This window comes from Marmota marmota, unplaced genomic scaffold (assembly GCF_001458135.2).
Source record: "Marmota marmota marmota unplaced genomic scaffold, marMar, whole genome shotgun sequence".
Taxonomy (NCBI): domain Eukaryota; kingdom Metazoa; phylum Chordata; class Mammalia; order Rodentia; family Sciuridae; genus Marmota; species Marmota marmota.
In genome coordinates, this window is record NW_026000327.1 from 900,581 (window position 1) to 906,724 (window position 6,144).

At 50.5% G+C, this 6,144-nt stretch overlaps 1 protein-coding gene across 4 annotated transcripts in view; it reads right to left on the minus strand.

Moving 5' to 3' along the window:
* Tbl1x (transducin beta like 1 X-linked) overlaps nt 1-6,144 on the minus strand; it is a 180,059-nt gene that overhangs the window by 35,215 nt on the left and 138,700 nt on the right. The window lies entirely within an intron of this gene.

The window sequence follows — 6,144 nt, forward strand, 5'->3', positions numbered from 1 at the left end:
CCCCCCCCCCCGAGAAACCGGCATCCAGGACAGGTTCCACGTAAACTTTGGACCTGGGCAGCCGCCAGGCCGGGGCTCGGCGATCTGGCAAAGATGGTATTCTGCCAAGGGACATGAGACGGCTGCTGCTGGGGGTGTGTGGATTATTGATGCCACCAGCTAACAGGGCGATGCTTTCTTGCACATTCGCTCTCCCAAGACCCCACCACAAGGCACTGCCTACGCCCACGGGAGGCCACCAGAAGACACGAGACCAGGTTGCTTTCCACCCAGTGCAGGCTACCTTCACCCTGCAGCTCCGTGGCCCTTCTCTTGGGGTCTTACTCATTTTTTGATGAAATGAATGTGTCCCTTTTATTACTGATGTCTCAAGCTAAGGCTACCAGGACTCTAAGGCCTGACCTTCCCAGTGTCCTAAGGAACCTTTTATGAGACAGGGACACACATTAGCAATGGAAATGAGCCGCTGCGGTCAAACAGTATTTTTAGAGCCTCCGCTGAACAATAAGCCCTGAGCTTGTGTTTAGAGGAGGAGAGCCGAGCCCTTAAAATGACTTCCCAGATCCATGGGAACCTGCCACCGTGGGAGGCATTCACAGCCTAGGAAACCCCGGGACCTGTGGGTAATTTGTCAGCTCCTAGGATTACAGTGGGCAAAGCCTCTTAATCACTTCTGGAGACGCAATCATTGGCAAATATTACGAGAAACACCCTCTTCTTGGTTTCCTCACCCACTCACCAGGAGCCCGGTGGGGGAAAAAATTTCAGATTGAAAGTCTGCAACTTGCAATTATTTTATTACCTGCCAGGGAAGGCTGCTGGCAGACCCTCCCCCTCCCCAAGGGGAAAAACGCTCTGGAAAATTAATAAAGATAGGCACTGTGGTTCTCACTGGGGAAGTCAGTATCTGAGTGGTACTTCTGAGGGCAGGGCAGGGAGGCCCAGGAAAAGACGAAGAAATGAGAATTCCATCCATCCTCCTTCCACAAAAACCAGGTGTTGGCGGTCACCACAGTGGAGGGGAAAAGCATGCTGTTGGTACCCAGCAGGCCAAGGCCCGGGATGTGGCTCCACAGTCTACAAAGAAGAGAACAGTCCCCCAAGACAGAGAACAATCCACCACAAACTCACTAGTGTTGAGGCCGAGAAACCTGATGGGAAAGGGAGGCCGAAAACCTCTTATAAGTGCTTCGGCTGGTGCCCTCACCCCCAGGTCAAGACCCTCAAACCTGCCCACTTCAGGCTCCATGCAAACCAGGGGCTGGCCATAAGGGCCACACAAGAACATTTTGAGAGTCACTGAAAAGAACACAGCCCCATACCACACCCATCCTCAATCCTGACCCCCGGCAGACACCAATGTGGCATCCGCACAATCCCGAGACACGTGAGGAATGTTGTGTAAATGGAACTGTGCACAGTGGGATCTCCTGACACCAGTACTAGGAAGACTCATCCATCTTTCTGCCTGTGTCAATAAAGCTCATCCCTTTTCATGGCTGAATAGTACTCCATAGTGTGGATGTGCCACAATTGGGTTAATCTATCACCCACCAAAGGGCGTGGCAACCTTTGTGGTGAGTGCTATTACAAGTAATATCATTTTCTGTTCTATGTTTAAGATACTCATAATGTCAGACATAGATAGATTGAGCTTACAAACACCTGTGCATACCACGCACTTAAAGAGTTCCTGTTAAACCCTTAATGCTCCTGTGGCATTGAGGTGAACCCTTTCTCCTCCTTTCTAGGCAAGTGTTCCAAACTCAAACAATCTGCACATTAACGTTCTTGCTATAAGACTTTTTCCCCCCCAAAACAGAGTTAAAATACACAACACAAAATAAACCATTCTACCCATTTTCAAGTGGCATGGAAGATATTCACCCTGCTGTCCAACCATCGCCACCACCAAACGTATTCCTTCTGCAAAACTGAAAAACTCCTGTCCCCAAGCCCCTGGCAACCACCATTTTGCCTCTCCGCAGGGGGGATCCGTCTACTCTGTGTACCTCTTATAAGGGAACCAATCAGCATTTACACTTTGCGACCAGTCGACTTCTCTGAGCACAACATCCTCAAGATTCATCTGTTACATACCATGGGCCAGAATTTCCTTCTGGTGCCTTCTCCTGGGTCCTCACATGGAGCTCCCTGGGCCTGTTTCATAAGGACACGCGTCTCATTCATGGGCTGCACCTCGCGAACTCAGCACTGCCAGAACCCCACCTCCAACACCTGCACCTCCGGAGTTAGGATTGTAACATGAATTCGGGGCAGAACACAAATGTTGGGATCACAGCAACTACCCTCTTAGGAACAAGGACGGTACATAATAGCAAACTTGTGAAGAAAAAAACTCATTCCATATATCTTGTCTCACGTTTGGACATCAGCTCTTGAGGAACGCGGCATGTGTCCAGGGTGTAGGCATTTGCTCTTAAAAACGAACAATAGCCGGTTCCAAATAATGTGAAGATGGTGACGTCAATGCAGGCGATAAAGACGCACAACGAATGGCCTCTTTGCTGAGAATCACAACAGATCCGAACACGCACTCCAACACGGGTGCTGCGGTCAGTCCTACGGAGGGTCTTCAAATTATCACAGTGAAGAAGGTGGGTCAGCCTCGGAGTCACTTACCATATATGAAATGAACTCCATTATCATGGTGGCCAACTCTTTCAGTATCCAAAATGTTTAAGTGACAGCTGTTGGAGCGTCTAAGTGGGCAACCTCTCTGCACTGGGCAAGGCCTCAGTGAAACTCCATTTCTCACTGGTTGATTTTCACTGGCGTTGTTACCAGAACCTTCACGGGGTTTCTTCCCGAGGGCTCCTAGTGGTGTGCCGAACCCAGCCTCATGTTCTGGCTGATCCAAACAGCTGGGCCGGCTGCAGCAAACCCAGGCCTTGCACGTGCTTGGCAAGCCCTCTACACTCAGCCACACCCCCGGCCCTTTTTATTTTGAGGCAGGGTCTCACTAGGTTGCAGAGGCTGACCTCAGGCTTGCAGTCCTCCTGCCTCAGCCTGAGCAGCTGGGATTACAGGAGTGCGCCACCAAGCCTGGCCAGTTTTTCTTTGATGCGGAAAGTTCAACTGGTCACTGTGTGGAAGCTAGGACCCTGATTCAGAATCCAAAGAGGAAGTACCAGACGTCATCAATATCCTACAAATACAAGTGCTGGATAAAAGTCCTTTTACCTACTCTTCAGGGCGCCTCTCCTGTCCCTTCTGTAAACCTCCGTGTTTAGAAAGCGTCTTGCTTCTGCCTTAGATGAAAAAACCACCCAGTGGCTTCTGATAAGGCTAAACCTACACCTACCACAGGACCCAGCAATCCCACTCCTAGGCACTTCCCTCAAGGTAAACAAAAACCTCTGTCCACACAGAAAACCTTACATGCAAATGTTTCTAGTAGCTTCACTTTGCAATCACCGAAACCTAGAAAGAACTCAATGTTCCTCAACAGGGGATGGACAAGCAGACTGTCACACAGCCTTCAAAAGGGAATATTACTTAGTCATAAAGAATCCACACACGGCTGATACATGCAACCGCAAAAACAAGTCTCAAGGGCCCTGCACTGAAGGAAGGAGACTATGACTATGTACCCTGCGACTCCATGCCCACAGCATTGCTACAGAAGCAAAACCTGACGGACAGAAAACAATGATGGCTGCCTGGGGCTGGCGTGGATGACTCAGGAACCTGGGAAAATTTGGGAAGAGCAACAGAATCTCTGTCTTGGTTGGTCTCGTGACCTATCTACGTTTTGCAAAATCTACAGACCTACACTCCAAAAAACGGTACACTGGGTACATGTCAACCATGGCTTAGTTGTTCAGGAATTAAAAAGGGAGGAAGCCATTACCACCACCAAGGAGGGGTCAGGTCTGTCTTCCCCGAGGCCTTCAACCAAGAGCCACCAGTCAGTTCAATATGCTACTGTGGAAGATCCGGCTCCAAACTCCCAGGCCTTCTCTCCTCTGCAGAACGACCTGCTCCCCTCGACATCATCTTCCGTCCACTGAGCACAGAGCTGGCCCTGTGTGCAGGACACAGCGGAAACCCTGGCTTTTCTCTTCCCCAGGATCAGGAAACCCAATCATCTGGCTGTGCTCAGAGCCTTGGCAAACCCCTTGCTTACGTGAAAACCGTCCTGGTGTCAACCGAGCCGAGAAGGCAGGCGTGACGCTCTTCACACCCCTGTCACCTGGCTGTCACCATCCTCCCTTTGCTCAAGGGTGCTTCCCACTTTCCTCCTCAGACTGCACCTTGTCCTTGAAGGACTCCCTTCAGACCTGCCTCCCTCACCCCTGCATCGAGGTCACCTGCTTACCCTGCAAGCCACGCCTTCCCGGCTCAATGAACTCCTCTCTGTGGCTGGGCCCACACAGCTCCGATCACCATTTATGTTGGTGCAAATTGCCTCACGTTAGGAACGTGGGTCAGGGAGAACACATTTCCTGCAGGATTTGGATGCTGGGAGGGAGCCCTGGAGGTAACACTTCAGATGTCCACAGGGCCTCCCTTGCGAAAATGTCCCTCTTTTCATACCAAGCTGGAAATGGACTTCTGCTTTCAGAATCAAGCCAGAGAAGAAAAATTGCGATTCCCCCAGGATTGACACCAGCCCATGCACACGGACAGACACACACACTCACAAGCCTTGCTCCCTGGCTTGTCTCTTCCCAGGGCAGTCAAGAGAGCTTATGGCTAAGACACAGTGCCACCGTGGGCTTCACAAACAGCGCCCAGAGGCAGCGAGACCCTCACCGAGCAAGCCAGGGCGCCGGGACTTGAGCAAAACCAAGCGCAGCCTCTCTGGTACTGGAGCTGCTAGCTCAAATGCCGCTGCCATTTCACCTCAAGGTCTTGCTTCTTAACCCCGTTCCTCTTTCAGACTGCTGGGAATGTGGTATTGAAGGCGAGCGTGCGCTCAGGTGTCTGAGGGGGAGCGGATCAAGGAAATGATTTTCTTCTCACAGGTGGGGGGAGAAGGTGCTCAAGTTGGTGGAGGATCATCAACTATGGGCTTAACTAAACCTTAGAATCTGAGATCAACAGAAAACCCACCCAATAACGTCCACTTAAACACCAGCCATTTCTTCTCCCGCTAAAAAAAAATTCCAGAATACACACAAGAATTCCATCAAAGCAATCTCTCCTTAAACACGGGCCACACCTACTGGAAAGTAACTTGGATGTTGGTGAATAATTAGGAAAAGAATTCAACAGACATTATACAGCAGTGACACTTGGGAAATTCTGGACACCCTGCTCTGTCCCAGTCTCGGTTCCCTTGCTGCCTGGTCATAAAAGCTTTATAAAAAATAAACAGGAGAAGTGTAAACAAACACGACACGAGGAGGCCAGCCTTCCTGCAGGAGGGAGGGAGATCTCTGTGTTTACGGAAAGAGGGCGCGAAGCGCTCCTGCCCCGGACATGGGGCCAACCACCAGCACAGCAGCTGCCCCCAGGTAACAGACTCTCTTTCCTGCCTGACATTCACAAACTCGGCTTGTTGTCACACACTCCCTGTCCCTACCATCAATATACCCTCTCACAGAGATATTTCTAAATGCACAGTATCATGCAAGTACCACGAGGGAAGCAGGACACGGTACGTGGGGGTTTCTCACCTGCAGGCAGCTCAGGGGGTCTGAGTTCTGTGATAGGAGAACACCTGTCCTCCAGGTGGACAACTCTTGCAAGTTCTGAGGTGTGAGAGTGTGGTCCCCACAGCTCAGGCAGTATACTTTGTTTCTATATCACTTTCTGATACCATGCTCTGGCAACAGCCGAGCCAAATGCTCAAATATGTACCAGGAACATGCATCACCATGAACAGTGCTAGCTGGGATTCCAAATAAAAAGTTCCAAGCTTGGATGAGAGAGGGATTTCATTTAAAACATGCTACATGTCCCACCAACTATCACTTTTGCCTGGGAGAACCACTTTTCTAGGGGAAACCGAGGCTCAAAAACCGACGCTACGTAATATGCTCAGGGTTTGAGCCATTTTCTTTGCATCGATGCCTGCCCATTTTCTCTTTCAGCCTGGGTCCAGGTGCCGATCAGCTGGTTCCTCCTTAAACCTAGCACAGACGGTTCCGGGCTGACAATGCTTCGACTTATCTT